Raw genomic sequence first — 19,435 nt, 5'->3', positions numbered from 1 at the left:
CACACAAGTGCTCACAGAGATCCAATTGCCTCTGTTTTCTTAGGGGCTGAGGTTAAAGTCCTTTTTCACAGTGCCCTATTGTACTCCAAATTTGTATTTAAACAATTCAGAAAATAACATGAGTGTCCCTGGAATTTCCAAAGACTTGTAAGATATCCATGAAAGCACATGTAGGCTATCACATATACCTACTGTGTAGGCTCAGATCACTAGATTCTTTTCCCAGTGCTCATAGGTTGATGGGGAAGCTGGGATGCTCTGAGCCATTGCTGCTTAAGGAGGCATTGTGACAGTAGTTGCTTGATAGAACCTTCGGATATTTGTACCTTGTCAACTCATGGAAAGACTTTAACACCCAACCAATCATAGGCATCAAGCCAGACTTAACACTTGAATTGGCATGGGAGTCCTTGACAGACTATAGGAAACTGGAAAGAGAAAACAGGTTTTCTGGAGCTCTACACTTCTGTGGACATTGCCCTTGCTCTATCACCAAGATACCTGTGTCTGCAGAGTTGGCCCCCACTATAGGCTTGTAGTTTAGCTAACTTACATGACATCCTGTTACTGGTGATGGATCCACTGGGAGGTTTGTGTCACTACACACCAGAATGAAGTGTGTGGAATTGAATATGTTCACCCTTTCCAGGTCATGTCAGGAGGAGCTTGCTGCTCTGAATTTTGGATTACTGCTTCAGAGAGCTAATCCTTTTCTTTTTCATTTTTTCTCATTCTTTTTCATATAATATATATTTTAAAGATTCCTTTATTTTATGCATATGAGTGATTTGCTTTCAGGCCCACCAGGAGTGGGAGTTAGATTGCACTACAGACAGCTAGGAACCACCATGTGGTTGCTGAGGATTGAACTCTGGAAGAGCAGCCAGTGCTCTTAACTACTGAGCCTTCTCTACAGCCACATGTAATATATTGTGTTCACGTTTTCCTGTTCCCTTAACTCCTCCCAGATACTCTCCCCTTTCTTCCCCACATAACATTATGTTCTTTCTCTCTTAAATACACAGACACACACACAAATGAAAATCAAAACAAACAAAAAGGCAGTAAGACAAAAAAAAATAAAGAACAAAAAAAAAAAAAAAAAAAAAAACCCACAAACCCTGAAATACAACCATGGGATTCGTTTTGTGCTGACCATAAACTCCCAGTCATGACTCCAGCCCTGGAGTATGGTTAATATACACAGTGACACTTCATTGTATAAAAGTGATTTTCCCTTTTGTAAAAGCAAGTTTCAATGAGCTCTGTACTCGCTGTAGATCAAGCCCCAAGGCACATGCACAAGGAAATAGGAAGAAGTACCTTAAATCTCAGGAATGTCAGTTCCTGGGCTGGGGCCCTGAACTTCACAGAAGGTAGAAAGCTACCCAAGCACCCTCCCTTTTAAGCCCTCTAACTGTGAGCATCTACTTTCTGCTCTTGCCATGGTAACTTCCCCTTGATTTGAGACTGTTCCCTCAAACTCTGAGCCAGAATGAACCCTTAAGTTGCTTTTGTCAGACACTTGGTTAATTTCTTGGGCAGAAAATTAATGAATATATTGGTGTAGCCTAGTTGTTTTTTTGTTGTTGTCATTGTTTTCCTCTCTTTCTATTTCTTCTCTTAAATATGTGTATATGTGTGATCATTGTTGTAACTGGGTGATGCTCACACAGGCATCTATTCTCTGTGTGTACATACTTGGAAATATCCATCACAATAATTCAGAAAGGTACCACTTCCCAAAGAGCCAGATGACAGTGCTTTTACCCCATCTGCCTTGTCCAGTGAAGGAAGATTCCCAGCAATGATGTTGCTAACATGTGCAAGGATGACAGGGTCTGCAGATCCACCACTATGTAAGTGCCTGGGACTGTGTGGTATCTAAAGCACCTAGTCATAAGGGTCACAATAAAAAATAATCCATGGACCAGGGATACATGCAACAGGAAAATCAGCTCTGAAGTCAAATTATGACATTCAAATTTTATGTTCTCCCATATACAAACTTTACACTCACTTTTGCAGTGGTGAGCCTTAGTTGGAATTAATCTTTAACCACCTGTGCCTCACTTTTCACATCTGTCAAAAGTGTATCAACCATCTCAATGGTGTTTGGAGGGTTAACTGAGCTTTATAGAAACCACATTGCTTGGTTTACCGGTGGTTCTGCAAATGTGGGTTGCAAACCCTTTGGGGGTCCCATATGAGATACCCTGCCTATCAGACTTACATGACAATTCAAAACACTCGGAAATTTACAGTTATGACATGGCTATGAAAATAATTTTATGGTTCAGGTCACCACAATATGAGGAACTATATTAAAGGGGTGCTACATTTGGAAGGTTGAGAACCACTGGTTGAGAGTCAGCTGTTAACAGATAAATTGTCCTAACTCAGGGAAGGGTTGCTTGTGCAATTCCTCGTGAAGGATCTTGTCCCGTTTCTGCATCAGATTAAGGAATGTTCACCCTGACAACAGTCATACACCATGGAAGACAAGATGAAGGACACCCACCTTATCAGGGCTGGATTATTGTTCTGTGACAACCAGAAGGGTTTCTCTTTCTGGTCCATGTCCTCAATGGCTTGCTGGGTTGGCACAAGGACAGTGAGATTTGAGGTGGTAGTCACATGGACTGCAAGGAAACATTCTGAGTTACAGGAGGAAGAGAAACTGGCCTGAATACTATTAGCTACTAGCTGGACAGACTTATATGATATCAGAGATGATGGCATCCCATGTGATGTAACTCCAGGCACACTGGGAAGATCCTGGGCTTTCCTTCCCCACTCCACCCAGAATTTGGCTTGATGACTCACATTCTCATTTGAGACTCAATCTGTTTTACCTCTTTAATGTGTGGATCTTTATAACAGTGAAGATTTTCCTGATTGGGTCATACTTGTAAATTGGAATGAAAAGGCAGATAAAGAGTCTTCTGTGTGTGCATATGGGTTTTAGGTGCAAATGTGTACAATGGACTATGTGACTTCTACTATGTCTTTAGAGTAAGAAGGTTACAGAGAATGAAGGCCTGTCTGAAACTCAACAATGTCTCATTCATGCCCAGAAAAGTTATTGTTATATTCAACATTGGATAGAAAAATATTCAACCAAAAATAAATAAAAAACAACCCAAATCCCCTAAATCTTGGTTTATAGAACTTACTGAAGCCAGATATGTTGGTGTGTACCTGTATTCCCATCACTCAGGGAGTCAGAGGCAGGTGAATCTCTTTGAATTAGGGACCAGACTGGTCTACAAATTGGGTTCAGGACAGCCAAGGCCATACAGAAAATCCCTGCCTCAAAACAAAACAAAACAAAACAACAACAACATCAACAAAACCCAACAAAGAACTTACTGATTTCTGGTGAATATTCTCCTGGGAATGATGTTCAAGTATGAAGAAAAAAGCATTTAAAGCAGGTTGTGAGGAAATGTGCCCTATCTAACCTGCTACTGGGCTAGCATTGCAAGGGATGAGACTGGGCATAGACACAGGGAAGTCAGCATGCCCAGAGAGGAAGGAGTTCCCTGCCTTGCTTTATGGAGAGGGTTGCACTGAGCCTCCACTGTAGAAACAAGTGGTTCTTCAGGATACAGGGAGCTGTTCTCTGAGTAACTGCTGCCTGAGGAAGACCTATTTTGGCCCATACTTACATAGAATAACAATCTGTTATGATGTCTGGCTAGGTCAGACATCCCAATCCATTCACCACAAGAGATCTAGACAATTGGGCAGGGTGAGACTGGATTCTTTTAGCTTTGCTTTTGATACAGTGTTTCTGGGTGTAACAGCCCTGACTATCCTGGACACTCTTTGTAGAAGAGGCTGGCTTGAACTCATAGAGAACCACCTGCCTCTGCCTCCAGAAGGCTAGAATCAAAGGCATGCCACCAAAACCTGCTTGAGATGAAATTTTTTATGTGATCCTCCACGGTGTTGGAAAGTAAGCTCTACAAATATGTTAGGCAGAGAGTAAACATATATGCAGATCCCAGGTGATAACTGAAAGTCCAAATTTTAGTGAATTATGAGGTAAGTCACATTAAACTTTCTGAGAAAGCTAAGTGATTTCTTTAAAATCCATGTGGTGGCTAGTGCTTTTCTTATATATTTGAGATGCTCAGGAATCAGCTACCTGGCCTTTACCTGCAGTTTCCAGCTTGGCTATCCATGTTAACACTGGTCACCAGACCAAGCCCCACTGACTTTTAAATCAGGGTCGCCAGTGGTGGGATTGATTGTAAAGAGTACTAAAAGAGGAGAAGCATCTCTGCAGATTCCTCCCAACTCCACCCCCAAGGTACATTGCTAGTTTTCTATTGCACATACTCCTTATCTGTAAACTAATTTATGTTGTCAGGGCTAGCATGCTAAGGCTAGGACTCACATTTATCCCCTGGTAAAATACAGCTGCTTCTGAGAAAAATGACAATTTCTTATTCATTTATTCAAAGGAGGGTTGGAGAGCAGAAATAGAACATAGAAATGTCATCTCAATCTCTTTCTGGATAGCCAACAGCTGCCCCCTTGTCTTTTACTGTCTATAGAGCTGGCTTCCCCAGGCTGATGTTAACCAATGCCCCACCTATGTGAGCCTATAAGCAAAAACTGCAGGTAGCCTCCACAGTCAGGGGCCTGAATCTCCTCTAGAGCAGAGGTCCTCAACCTTTCTAGTGCCATGACACTTTAATACAGTTCCTCAAGTTGTCCTTCCCACAACCAAAAATTATTTTCTTTGCTACTTCATATCAGTAATTTTCCTATGGTAAATACCTGCACTTTTTGATGGTCTTAGGAGAGTCCCATGAAAGGGTCATTCTACTTCAAAGGGGTTGGGACCCACAGGTTAAGAACTGCTCCTTTACAGGTAGGCATGTGCAACCTATTGCCACTACAAAACCATGTTGTTGTCTACAAAGTTGACACTAGGAAACCATAGAACAAAGAACAATTACAAAGAAAAATGCAAAAGCAGGCTTGATAATGTTTTAAATAAAGCAATTTTGGACCATAGTAATCTTGGGGTGTACAGACCTATGGGCTACAGTTAAGACATGCCTGTCCTATTGAGGTTAAGTCTAGCTTACTAGAAACCTAGGCCTTAAGGAGAGTCCTAAAGCAAACAGCCCCCAATTAGAGCCCATGTGGACGAAGCCCCCCACTGGGGCTTTTGGCTAACATGCCTGGACTTGTACTGTGATTTTGCCACAGCCTACAGAAAACAGCTTTGGATAGAAATGAGTAAGCCTGAGTGAAGTCTCCTCAGGAATGGGCAGAGGCATTGAAAGTTAGTTTGTTTACATGGGAAGACAGGAACATGGGAGTTGGAGGTGCTGGAGTTTTTGGGGTCATAAACTACACGTGGAAGAGTCCAACCTCCAGGGTGGGGTCAGGTACAATGAGTGCCAATTGGAAGCAAACCATGGGACCTCAAGGCACACTGCAAGGGTGTGTGTGTTGGGGCTTCTGGTGGGGGTGTCACAGCATCCTGGGGACAAGCACTGGAGTGGCTTTTGGTTGCCAGGGTTAGGGTCCTAGGCAATTTCTAGAGTTAAAGTTGTGTAGGAGAAGAGGCAGAAGAAATGGACTGTGTTCAAAAAAAAAAGCAAAAGTTGAGGAAAGAAATCATCACAGTGTCAGGTCTCAAATCCTGGACAAACTGCTTAGTGTTGTACTTGTTTTATGTCAAAGCTGAGGCTGGCTAGCCAAGTGCTCCAAGCATCCCTCCATTTCTAGCTGTTGCAGGGTCCTCCTGGCTTGCCCTGCCCCTACCCTGAAACCTTCAGCCCAGGGACTAGCCTGCCATTCTGCCAGCTGCTCATCCCTATATAAACCAGTTATTTTGGCTAGCCTGGTTGTTCTGGCCCTTTTACCTCTTGGTCAGTTTTCTGGCCCAGACAACTGCTTTTGGTTTGTGACTGTCTCCTTTCTTGCTCTCCCTTTCCCTCCCCCCTCAAATGACCCTGCTCAGCTTGGCCATGTTCACTGTGGACTCTCCCAGATGTCTCCTCCTCTGGCTCTATTTAACCTTTTATCTACAATAAAACTTCTTCTCTACTATACTTAGAAGCTGTCTTGTCCTTCTTCTTGTTCTACTATACTTAGTAGCAGTCTTGTCCTTCTTATTGTTTCTTTTTTCTTTCCTCTCAGTCATCTGGTGTCAAAACCCAGAATTTCTGTAGACTTACATGTGACAAAGGAGTAAGGTGAAGATGCTCCCTCTTGAGATTAGAGAACTATTCTGTGGGAGAAAGAGATGGAGAGGTAGTGACAGTTGGGCATGACCCATACTACACAGATAAAATACTCTATGTTGGTGATTAATTGTTGGGCCTGGCACATGGACAGACACCAACTCTGAGGCAAGTAAGTGTTCATAGCCTCTAGTTACTGACCTGTGGAATGAGGATCATAATAGCACTAAAACCAGAAAATTGTGCTGAGTTTTGAATGTGATGCTACTTCATAAAGACCTAGAAAGAACCTGCTATACAGAAGGCATTTGCATGTGCATATGCTCACACATGTACACATACATGTGAACACACCTCAATCAGGATGAGCACACACAAACACACACACACGAACACCTCATTCAACATGTGTAAATCCAGGATGTTCTGGGTACCCCATAGGAGTCCATGGAACGTGAAGGGCACTCTGACAGCTATCCCATAGAGCCCAGCATAGGGAGATCAGTTGCTCATGTGGGATGTCTGAGACAACTTGGCAAACAAAATCCTGTCAGAACTGCTCTGTGTGTAGAAATTGCCCAATAAATTCTGCTGAACCCTGGGAAAAGTAGGAACCCACCAAACATGTAAGGACCTGAAAATGCCAGCTGTCTTCATATAAAATCTGACAAATGGGCTACTGTTCTGAAGGCGTGGAGTGGGCTTAGAATGTTCTGACAATGTTCTTTATGAAATGTGACACTGTGGGCCTTGAGGGAGGGCAAGAAAGCTGGGGATGGCATTCAAACTGAGGAAAAATATCACAAGAGAAACACAGAAGTAAAGAAGAAGCATGTCTAGTTGGAGAAACAATGTTGAGGATGGATTCTGAAAGTCTAACACACCCAAGTTGGGGCTGATATAACACTATTCAGGTGAGGGAAGAAGTGAGTAAGACCATCCATTGTTTGAATTTTCACTGTAACAGTGTCACCTGCTATGTGAGCTTTATAAGGAAGTGTGTATATTTTATATAATAGCGTACAATATTTTATAACCATGTGAAACCCAAGCATACCCTCTGCATAGGAGAATACAAGCTTATAGGCTAGAGGTAATATCTTCTGGTTATTGGCACAGCACCTCTATGGCCCCACTCTTAACACTTCTAAGATTTGATCCAAACATGGCTTGTCTCTATATTCACAGAATTTAAAGTCAGTATTCATTTGACTTGCCAACAATCTTCCAAACCAATTGTGGCTGATTGAAGGCAATCTTAGATGGGGCTTATTTGTTTTCATAAATATGTCATAGAGACCATGTCTTCTGTATCCCTTCAGGTCCTTCTTCATTTGTTTGCAGGAGATGATCTAGACCTTGGCTGTACATATTGAACATTTTTTTTGTTAAATGTTTTAGTTCCTCTCTTTCTTTGTCTTCATAGTAGCTGTAACATGGGAAGGTCTGTGACATGCTTGGGTCTTTCTATTCAGTAGGCAGTGCTTAATGAACAGGTTTTGACAAAAAAATTAAATGGCATAAGACTGAAAAATTGAAATGTAGATGACTCTTGACAGCTGGCTCACTGGTTAAAGATTGGTATTAGAGTGAAAAAGGACCCTAGTTTAGTTCCTGGTATGAATATTGGAACTCCTGGGAGTTATAACACTTTTGGATTTTATACCTCTGGCTTCTGTGAGAATCTGTACTCATATACACACTCAAACTTATGCAGGCATGCACACACACATACACACCCAAGCACCACTAAAAATAAAAATAAAGGGTTATATATGCCTAGGAGTGGTATAGCTGGATCTTGAGGAAGGACTAGTCCTAATTGCATGAGAAAACACCACATTGATTTCCCAAGTGGTTGTACAAGTTTACATTACCACCAGCAATGGGGGAGGGTTCCTCTTCTCCATGTCTTCTCCAGCATGTGTTGTCACATGAGATTTTTATTTTTTAGCCATTCTGAAGGGGGTAAGGTAAAATCTCAGGGTTTTTTAATTTGCATCTCCCTCATTAGTAAGGATGTTGAAGATTTCTCTAAGAGTTTCTGTGCCATTTGATATTCCTCTATTGAGAATTCTCTGTTTAGCTCTGAACCCCACTTTTAAATTGGATGACTTGGTTTGTTGGTGATTAACTTCTTTTTTTTTTGTATATAAATTACACTTTATTTCTTTTTTTTTATCAGTTACATTTTATTAACTCTGTATCCCAGCCGTGTCCCGATCCCTCATTCCCTCCCAGTCCCTCCCTCCCTCCCTCCCTCATCTCCACCGTGCCCCTTTCTAAGTCCACTGATGGGGGGGACCTCCTCCCCATTCATCTGATCCTGTTTTATCAGGTATCTTCAGGACTGGCTGCAAAGCCCTCCTCTGTGGCCTAACAGGACTGCTCCTCCCTTCGGGGGTGGGGAGACCAAAGAGCCAGTCATCGAGTTCCTGTTAGAAATAGTCCCTGTTCCCCTCACTTTGGGAAACCAATTGGTTACTGAGCTACCACAGGCTACATCTGAGTGGAGGTTCTAGGTTATATCCATACATGGTCCTTGGTTGAATGTCAGTCTCAGAAAAGACCCTGTGCCCAGATATATTTGGTCCTTGTGGAGCTCCTATCCTTTCCCCATCAGACTAACTCCCCTTCTTTCTTATGATTCCCTGTACTCTGCCAAAGGTTTGGTCATGAGTCTTTGCTTTGAAAACACTTCTAGTTAGAGTCTTTCAGATGCGCTCAGTAGACTCCTGTCATACGTTCAATGCACATCCCATCTGGCTTTCTAAACGAGGATTGATCATCTTACCCCATGTCCGCTCAATTGATTATCTTTTTTAGGTGTATAGATTTCATTATGTTTATCATATCTTATAGGTCTATATAAGTGAGTATATCCCGTGTTTGTCTTTCTCCTTCTGGGATATTTCACTCAGAATGATCTTTTCTAGATCCCACCATTTGCCTGCAAATTTCATGATTTCCTCCTTTTTGATTGCTGAGTAGTATTCCATTGTATAAAAATACCACAATTTCTGTACCCATTCCACCGTTGATGGACATCCGGGTTGTTTCCAGGTTCTGGCTATCACAAATAGAGCTGCTATGAACATGGTTGAGCAAGTGTCCTTTTTGTGTACTTGAACAAACTTTGGGTATATACCTAGCAGTGGTATAGCTGGGTCTGGAGGAAGCACTATTTCTATTTGTCTTAGAAAGCGCCAGATAGCTTTCCAGAGTGGTTGTACCAGTTTACATTCCCACCAGCAGTGGAGCAGGGTTCCCCTTTCTCCACAACCTCTCCAGCATGTGTTATCGCTTGAGTTTTTCATCTTGGCCATTCTGATGGGTGTAAGGTGATATCTCAGGGTCGTTTTGATTTGCATTTCCCTGATGGCTAATGAGGATGAGCATTTCTTTAAGTGTTTTTCTGCCATTCGATATTCCTCTGTCGAGAATTCTCTGTTTAGCTCTGTTCCCCATTTTTTAATTGGATTACTTGGATTGCTGCTTTTCAGCTTCTTTAGTTCTTTGTATATACTGGATATTAGTCCTCTGTCAGATAAAGGGTTAGTGAAGATTCTTTCCCAATCTGTAGGCAGTCGTTTTGTTTTGATGATGGTATCCTTTGCTTTACAGAAACTTTTCAGTTTCATGAGGTCCCATTTATTGATTGTTGCTCTTAGAGCCTGTGCTGTTGGTGTTCTGTTCAGGAAGTTGTCTCCTGTGCCAATGAGTTCTAGGCTGTTCCCCACTTTTTTTTCCAATTGATTTAGGGTATCTGGTTTTATGTTGAGGTCCTTGATCCACTTTGACTTTAGTTTTGTGCAGGGTGATAAATATGAATCTATTTTCATTTTTCTGCATGTAGACATCCAGTTGGTCCAGCACCATTTGTTGAAGATGCTGTCTTTTTTCCATTGAATGGAATTGGCTTCTTTGTCGAATATCGAGTATTCATAGGTGTGTGGATTTATTTCTGGGTCTTCTATGCGGTTCCATTGATCCTCCTTTCTGTTTCTATGCCAGTACCATGCAGTTTTTATTACTGTTGCCCTGTAGTACAGCTTGAGATCAGGAATGGAGATACCTCCAGATGATCTGTTGTTGTACAGGATCGTTTTGGAGATTCTGGGTTTTTTGTTTCTCCATATGAAGCTGAGAATCTTTTTTTCAAGGTCTGTAAAGAATTGAGTTGGTATTTTGATGGGAATTGCATTGAATCTGTAGATTGCTTTTGGCAGGATGGCCATTTTCACAATGTTAATCCTACCAAGAGCACGGGAGATCTTTCCATCTTCTGATATCTTCTTCGATTTCTTTCTTCAGAGACTTGAAGTTTTTCTCAAACAGGTCTTTCACTTGCTTGGTTAGGGTCACACCAAGGTACTTTATGTTATTAGTGGCTATTGTGAAGGGTGTTGTTTCCCTAATTTCTTTCTCAGCCTTTTTGTCTTTGGTATATAGGAGGGCTTCTGATTTTTTTGAGTTGATTTTGTATCCTGCCACTTTGCTGAAGGTGTTTATCAGCTGAAGGAGTTCTCTGGTTGAATTTTTGGGGTCGCTCATGTATACTATCATATCATCTGCAAATAGTGACACTTTGACCTCTTCCTTTCCGATTTGTATCCCCTTGATCTCCTTTAGTTGTCTTATTGCTCTGGCTAGGACTTCAAGTACTATGTTGAAGAGATATGGGGACAATGGACAGCCTTGTCTTGACCCTGATTTCAGTGGGATTGATTTAAGTTTCTCTCCATTGAGTTTGATGTTAGCTATAGGCTTGCTATATATTGCCTTTACTATGTTTAGGTATGTGCCTTGTATCCCTGATCTCTCCAAGACTTTAAACATGAATGGGTGTTGGACTTTGTCAAATGCTTTTTCGGCATCTAAGGAGATGATCATGTGGTTTTTCTCCTTCAGTTTGTTTATGTAGTGGATTACATTGATGGATTTCCTTATGTTGAACCACCCTTGCGTGCCTGGGATGAAGCCTACTTGGTCATGGTGGATGATATCTTTGATGTGTTCTTGGATTCGGTTTGCAAGTATTTTATTGAGTATTTTTGTGTCAACGTTCATAAGAGAGATAGGCCTAAAGTTCTCTTTTTTTGTTGGGTCTTTGTGTGGTTTAGGTATTAAGGTGACCGTGGCTTCATAGAATGAGTTTGGTAGTGTTCCTTCTGTTTCTATTTTGTGGAATAGCTTGAGGAGAATTGGAGGTAGCACTTCTTTGAAGGTCTTGTAGAATTCTGCACTGAAGCCATCTGGTCCAGGGCTTTTTTTGGAGGGGAGACTGTTAATGACTGCTTTGATTTCCTTGGGAGATATAGGGCTATTCAGTCTTTCTACCTGATCTTGACTTAGTTTTGGTAGATGGAATCTTTCAAGAAAATTATCCATTTCATTTAGATTCTCAAATTTTGTGGCATATAGGCTTTTGTAGTATGACCTAATAATTGTTTGGATTTCCTCAATGTCTGTGGTTATGTCCCCATTTTCATTTCTGATTTTGCTGATCTGGATAGTTTCTCTCTGCTTTTTAGTTAGTTTGGCTAAGGGTTTGTCTATCTTGTTGATTTTCTCAAAGAACCAGCTTTTTGTTTCATTGATTCTTTGGATAGTTTTATTTGTTTCTAGTTGATTGATTTCAGCCCTTAGTTTGATTATTTCCAGCCGTCTGCTCCTTTTGGGTGTATCTGCTTCTTTTTGTTCTAGGGTTTTCAGTTGGGCCATTAAGTTGTTTGTATGTGATGTTACGAAATTTCTTCTTGCATGCACTTAGTGCTATAAATTTTCCTCTGAGCACTGCTTTCAGTGTGTCCCATAAATTTGGGTATGTTGTGCCTTCCTTTTCATTGAATTCTAGGAAGTCTTTAATTTCTTTCTTTATTTCTTTCTTAACCCAGCTGTCATTGAGTAGTAAGTTGTTTAGTTTCCATGTGCGTGTCGGCTTTTTGTTGTTTCTGTTGTTGTTGAGGTCGAGCTTTATAAAGTCCATGGTGGTCAGATAGTATACAAGGGATTATTTCAATCCTTTTGTATCTGTTGAGGCTTGCTTTGTGGACCACTATATGGTCTATTTTGGAAAAGGTTCCATGGGGTGCTGAAAAGAAGGTGTACTCTTTTGAGTTTGGGTGAAATGATCTGTAGATGTCTATTAGGTCCATTTGATTTAGGGATTCTGTGAGTGCTTTTATTTCCCTATTTGGTGTCTGTCTAGTTGATCTGTCCCTTGGTGAGAGTGGAGTGTTGAAGTCTCCCACTATTAAGGTATTAGGATCAATGTATGATTTAAGCTTTAATAATGTTTCATTTACGAATGTCGGTGCTCTTGTATTTGGGGCATAGATATTCAAGATTGTGATGTCCTCTTGGTGGATTTTTCCTTTGATGAGAATATAGTGGCCCTCCTTATCTTTTTCCATTAACTTGGGTTGAAAGTCTATTTTATTAGATATTAGGATGGCTACTCCAGCTTGTTTTCTGGAACCGTTTGCTTGAAAAACAGTTTTCCAGCCCTTTACTCTGAGGTAGTGTTTGTCTTTGTTGCATAGGTGTGTTTCTTGGATGCAACAGAATGTTGGATCCTGTTTCCTTAACCATTCTGTTAGCCTGTGTCTTTTTATTGGTGAGTTGAGTCCATTGATATTGATAGATAATAGTGACCAATGCATGTTAGTTCCTTTTGTAATGGAGTCGATGATCTAACTCTGATTCATTGCTTGTTTTCTTTTCATTTTTGTTGGGACATTATCTGTATGCCCTGTTTTCTTGGGTGAATTTGTTTTCATTGGATTGGAGTTTTCCTTCTAGTATCTTCTGTAGGGATGGTTTGCTGTGTAGATATTGTATAAATTTAGTTTTGTCATGGAATATTTTGTTTTCTCCATCTATGTTGATTGAAAGCTTTGCTGGGTATAGTAGTCTGGGTTGACATTTGTGATCTCTTAGAGTCTCCATGATACTTGCCCAGGCCCTTCTGGCTTTCATAGTTTCTGATGAGAAGTCCGCATGATTCTGATAGGTCTACCTTCATATGTTACTTGGCCTTTTTCCCTTGCTGCTTTTAATATCTTTTCTTTGTTCTGTAGATTTAGTGTTTTGACTATGATGTGACGTGATGTGTTTCTTTTCTGGTCTAGTCTATTTGGAGTTCTGTAGGCCTCTTGTATATTTATGGACATCTCTTTCTTTAAGTTGGGAAAATTTTCTTCTATGATTTTCTTGAAAATATTTTCTGGACCTTGGAGTCTGGAGTCTTCTTTTTCGTGAATTCCTATTATTCTTAGATTTTGTCTTTTCATAGCATCCTTGATTTCTTGGATATTTTGTGATTGGAACTTTTCTGATTTTACTTTTTCTTTGAGAGAAGTATCCATTTCTGCAAGTGTGTCTTCAGCTCCAGAGATTCTCTCTTCCATCTCTTGTATTCTGTTGGTGATGCTTACTTTTGTGGTTCCTGATCTTTTCTCCAAGTTCTCCAGCTCAAGGGTTTTCTCATTTTGTGTTTTCTTTATTGATTCTAATTCTGTTTTCATGCCTTGCACCATTTCTTTCATGTGTTTGAATTTGGATTCCTGTCTTTCTACGATGGCCTCTATTTCTTTTTTCATTTCCTTCTTATATGCCACTAATTTTTCCTCTACTTGTGTATCTATTTGTTTGGCTATGTTTGCCTGCGTTTCTTTAAGGATATTGTCTATTTCTTCTTTCTTTGCCTCCAATTGACTGGCCATCTCTTTGAAAGACTTGTTCATTTCCTCCTTATGAGCCTCAAATAATTGGGCAAGCATGGCTTTAAAATCATTTTCCTGTGCTTCTGCTGAATTGGTGTATCCATCGATTTTGGGGTTTGCTGGTGAAGTCATGATGTCCTGATTTATGTTGGAAGTGTTCTTTCGCCTACCTCTGGCCATTGGCTTATCTGAAACCTTCCCTGTTTGTTTTTGGATTCTGCAGATCAGACTGGTGCTGTCTCTCTCTGGTGTCTGGAGAGTTCTTCAGGAAGCTGAGCACTCTCAGCATGTGCTGAGGACTAGCTGTACCTGTGGGAGGAAAGTACGCAGGCGCAAACGGGGCAAATGCAAACGTGTGTGTGCACGTGCGCGCGTGTGTGTCTGTGTGTGTAAGTGTGCGTGGATGAGTTTCTCGAGGGACAGAGTGATGGCTAATGTTGAACCCTTGAGTGTGTGGGAGGGGCTCTGTACTGTATATGTCGCTGGCGCTAATGATGATCGCAGCGCAATTTCTGGTATTAACTGTCTTAGCTCCTCAATCAGGCCCACAGGGCAGGAACTTCAATGTCCCTAGTGCCCCTCTGCTTCTCAAAGTGGGTATGTGGGTGGGAGGGGGGTTCGATGCCTGGCTTCTGATTTAGAAGGAGCCAGGATCTGGGGAACTGCAGATTCTCAAGGGTGCACTCACTTACAGGCAGGTCTCTTGGCAGAGATCTTGGTATCCGGGGCTCTCTGCTCTCTGGTTTGGCCCTGCTTCTTTGATGTGTTCCGCCAGTTCTGTGCTGCTGTCACTGCCAGGTTCTGAGGTCTTGCTGCAGCTGGAGATTTCAGGGTGGTCACTTCAGCAGGGATGGGGTAATCAGGCTCTCTGTTCTCTGGTTTGGCCCTGGTTGGTCTTAAACTGGAGGGCTGTGGTGCCCCGCCAGTTCAGTACTGCTCCGCTGCCACATCCTGCTGTAACTGGAGACTGGCTTGCTAGTCCCAATGCTTTCTGGGAAGTCCTGGGATCTCTTCGTTGTGCTCTCCAAGCTTGGGAGGCCCAGTGCCTGGTGTGTCCAGGTTGTATGACATTTCTGCCTGGTTTATGTGAGTATATAGCGTATTCTCTGTCACTGTGGGATTGGGCGGGTCGTAAGTCAGTGATGGCGATCCTGCGGAGCTAGTATGGTGTCTAGCAGATTCGCGCCCTGGGAGGATGGTGCAGCCCCTGCGCGAATCTGGGACTCCGGGGTACGTACTGCTGGCTTTTGTCTGCCGCTAAAGTGGTTGGGGCTCCGTCTCAGCGATTGTATACCCCAGGCAGTTAGGTCTGCACTGAGAAAGATGAGTCCGCTGTGCCTCTGTGCCGAGGAGGAAGGAGGTCTGGGGGAAGGGAGTGCAGCAAGAACAAAGGATCTTTTCTCTCCCTCCCCAAGCAAGTCTCCGGGTGACCGGAGGCCAAAGTTTTCACCTCCTGCGATGTTCTCTGGTGTTCAGAAAGCCTCGCTGTGGTTTTCCTGGGTTGGGGGTCCTTCCATTCTCCAACTCAGAAGATCAGGTATCCCACTGCTCAGAAACTGTGTGTGCTAGTCGCCATCTTGGCTCCGCCCCCTCGGTGATTAACTTCTTAAGCTCTTCATATATTCTGGATATAAGCCCTCCCTCTGTCAGATACAGGTTTGGGGAAGATCCTTTCCCTACCTGTGGGCTCTGCAGGCCCATGCATGGAGGGGACATAAACCCCCTGCTCAGATGTAGCCCATAGACTCAGTTTCCAAGTGTGTTCACTAGTATGTGATACAGGGAACCTCTCTGATGTGAACACATGGGCAGGCTCTCTGATCACTCCCCATGAGGCGTGTGGGGGTGAGTGCAGCCTTGCCAGGCCACAGAGGAAGACAATGCATGCACTCCTAATGACATCTGCTAGGCTAGGATCAGATAGAAGTGGAGGAGGATCTCCCCTAACAGTAGAGTAGGAGAGGGGCATAGGGAGAGAAGAGGAAAGGAGAGAGAGATTGGGAGGATATGATGGAGGGGCCCTCAGCTGGGATACAAAGTGAAAGAAAATGTAACAAATAATTAAGAAAAATATATAAAAACACACACAAAAAAAATCTTTTTTGTTTTTCTTTTGAAACAGAATTTCTGTGGTTCTGCTGGACTCACTTTGTAGACCAGGCTGTCCTTGAACACACAGAGATCCTCATGCACCTTCCTTCATAAGTGCTGGCATTATAGGTGTGCACTATTGCATCTGGCTCTAAAAAGAAATCTTAAAGAGAAAATTTTGACTGCTGCTGTTGACACTTTCTAGAGTTGTGGCTTTCTTCTCCCTGAGATACTTCTTGATGGCCTCATTGTTTGGAGCAAACAGTGGGTAAGCACCTGCAGCCGTGATTGCATTTGCCTAATTGTATTGCTGCAAAGACAGGCTAGACAATGAGGGACCCTCCTTCCTAGACAGCTTGTCAAAATGGTTTAGCAGAGAACATGTTACTTATAATGATATCGCCTTGGAAGATGGAATAGGAAAGCAACTGGTCCAGTCACATGAGTAGAATTGGTAAGGAGCCACTTAGACCTCCTTGAGGAACCAGCACCTGGGAAAAGAAGCCCCAGATATCTAGTTAGCAAATTTTGGTACCATTTGCTGTTCACAATTGACTATGAAAGTCTTGCTGGCTTCTTTGGCCAGTTAAAAGAATTGACTGAAAACATTTTATTTACCAAGGATGTTATTGCAGGATGCAAACTGAGGGGGCTGGAAGGAACTTTGAAATGTTAGTTCAATCTTAATTCTTTCTCTTAATTTTATTTTCCATTTAAAGAAAATTTCATCTTATACAAAAGACTTCATGGATCCAGCTACGAAATCCTTTCTAAATTCCATTAACTTTTGTTACTTCTTTGCTTATCCTGAGAACCTTAATTCTACTATACTCCAGTGACCTGAATTTGCATGCAAAATGCTTCGCTTGATAATACTACAAGGACAGGCAATTTTACATAAATAGTTAGATTTCTCTCTCTTTTTCTGTGTGAATGAAAGGGGGTGTAGAGTGAGAAGGAGAAAGAGAGGAAAGTAGAAAGAGGAGGGGCTGTTGGAGTTCAGAGCCTTGTGCAGATGGGGCATGTATCTATTGCTGAGATATTTCCCTGGATAGTTTACAACCTGCCCCCCTTAACTATTCCCATTTTTGAAACCGAATCCTGCCGTGAAGTCCAGGCTGTTCTCAAGCTTTCTGTGATCCTCCTGTTGTAGCTTCCTGAGGGTGGGAACTACAGGCATGCCTGGACACAAAGGTATTTACTGAAGCCAAAGCCAATTAGTGAACCAAAGCCATTTAGTGGAGCCACTGCCAATTAGTGGAAAAGTTACCAAAAGCCACACTAGGACCCTAGGTCATCGGAGATAGATTTAGGTGAGAACATCTGCTCATCAGTCTTGGATCATCTTTGATATATCTTAAGGAAACATTCTTGAGATATCTTGCAGGAGGTATCTCAAACCATAAAACAATTTTGCAATCTTCTGCAGCAGTAAATTAGTAAGAGGTAAGTCAGAATGATGAATAATGGGAGTAAGCATGACTTATTTTTATAGGGTCTCAAGGAGTCCCTCAAGATGTGAGGAGTAAGGTGAAGGAGTCTGGTAATTGGAATTCTGCCTCCTGGCCTTGGCAGATGCTGGTCTTATTAATAGTTCCATTTCTCAGAGATTGTCCTTGGTGGTCAGTCTCTGCAGGTGGGCTTTTCTGAGCCTGAGAAGTAGATAGAAAGCTCCCTGCACCCTTGGGAAGCAGACAGCAAACTTTGTATAACCTTGAGTTAATTCCTGCAAGCCTTGCCAGGTGGCACAGATGTGTTGCTACTGTGAAAAAAAAATGCTTGTACCCTTTGCCTTATTAGTGTTGTGTGCACATTCAGTAAATTGAGACTTTATCAGGAATCCGTCTTACCTCCATTATTCACATCTCTGTCTCCCAATTTCCTTCTTTCAGGTGGATCCTATTCAACTAGCCTGTGGGATGGGTCAGTTGGTGCACAAAAAAGGGACCTTGAAAAAGAGGGGCAAAAGTGAGAAACATTGGTTTTTGGAGCTCCAGATGCCTAAGTAAAAACAGTGCTTTGTGATACTGCCCATCACACAGAGGAAGACAAGGTAGGCAGGCAGCTTAATCATTTGTTCAGAACAATAGCAGTCAATGTTAAAATAAACAGGAGGAGTTGGGAGAAATTCCCTTATACCCTTTAGTTTGTAAATGATGTATGTCCCTCCTTCCCAGTGTAATGTATGTAAATATGGAAACATGGAGAGTGTAGGGAAACAATTGCAAAAATATTACACTAATAACGGTCCTGAGAAGGTACCTGTTATATCTGTTCTTCTGTGGAATTTAATTAGAGACGTGTTGGATCCTAGGCATGAGACTGATAAAATGAAAAATTTTGATCTCACAAGCTAAAGAATGGCTTAAAGAAAATGGAGCAGCCAAACAGGCAGGAAAAAAAAAAAAAAGTACTTCTAATGTGATTTCAAATGTTCATAAAGGAGCTCAAACAGATTTGTGTAAATTGAGAGCAGAAAATAATTTGAGCTAGATAATGAGGATGAAAGGGAGTCACAGGAAGAAACTGCCAAGTCTCATACATAATGCAGATGGGCTGCCTGTGCCCTCTGCCCTCCCCCTCCCCCCATGGCTTTCACTGCCACATGTGCAGGATATACATGACCACTGCAGGAAGACATTACTGTTCTTCAAGAGAAAGTGCAATTGGAAAGGAAACAAGTCCAGTTATTAAGAGAATTAGAAAAACTACAATAAAAACAATAGTAATAATAATAATAAAAGTAATAGTAATAGTAAATAATAATAACAATAAGAAAATTGGATTGTTTGCTCTGGTAAATTTTAAAGTTGGTTTACTTTTAAAATTATAAATGTGCTTTATGATGTCACTCCTAAAGAGCATGCTTTGTTTTAATATTACAAAAACAGGTTTTAAAAAAATAGGTAAATGTTTAAAAAGCCGGGACCACCATTGTTCTTTCTCTTGTCTCTGTTTTTTTGCTTTTGTGTGCTGGCTGTCCGCTTTGGTTTCTGGTTTTGGTTTGCTCTCGAAGTCTGGGGAAACTGGGAGAGTTTGCAATCTGGTCAAGGGAATATGAAGGACTCTCCAATTCCCTGGGAAGAGGCTTATACATCTCTACTTTCTTTGGCACCAGGAGAAAGGTTCACTGAGACAGTATTTTATGTGATAATAGGGCTGCTGGAGCCTGCTCTCCATTTGGAAGCTGTGGAGAAGGCCATGGGTGCTCTGTTCCTTCTGGTATCTATGTGTGTGGAGGGGACCCATGAGAAGGTCTACTCCTTGTGGAATTTGTGGTACTTGTGTCCAGTAGAGGCTGGTCAAACCCTGCTATTTGACTATACTTGTTACTCCAAGGTGACAATGGAGGATTTCTATGTTCCTTAGTTATGTCTCTATGTGTGTATATGTTTATTTGTGGAT

The 19,435-nt window shown here is 41.9% G+C and overlaps 1 pseudogene; it reads right to left on the bottom strand.

Moving 5' to 3' along the window:
- Positions 1-16,235: 16,235 nt before the first annotated feature.
- Positions 16,236-19,435, bottom strand: part of LOC110542664 (stabilin-2-like) — a 146,515-nt pseudogene continuing 143,315 nt past the window's right edge.

This window comes from Meriones unguiculatus, assembly GCF_030254825.1.
Source record: "Meriones unguiculatus strain TT.TT164.6M chromosome Y unlocalized genomic scaffold, Bangor_MerUng_6.1 ChrY_unordered_Scaffold_35, whole genome shotgun sequence".
Classification (NCBI taxonomy): domain Eukaryota; kingdom Metazoa; phylum Chordata; class Mammalia; order Rodentia; family Muridae; genus Meriones; species Meriones unguiculatus.
The sequence above is the reverse complement of the archived record's forward strand: the minus strand, read 5'-3'. Positions and strand labels throughout refer to the sequence as shown.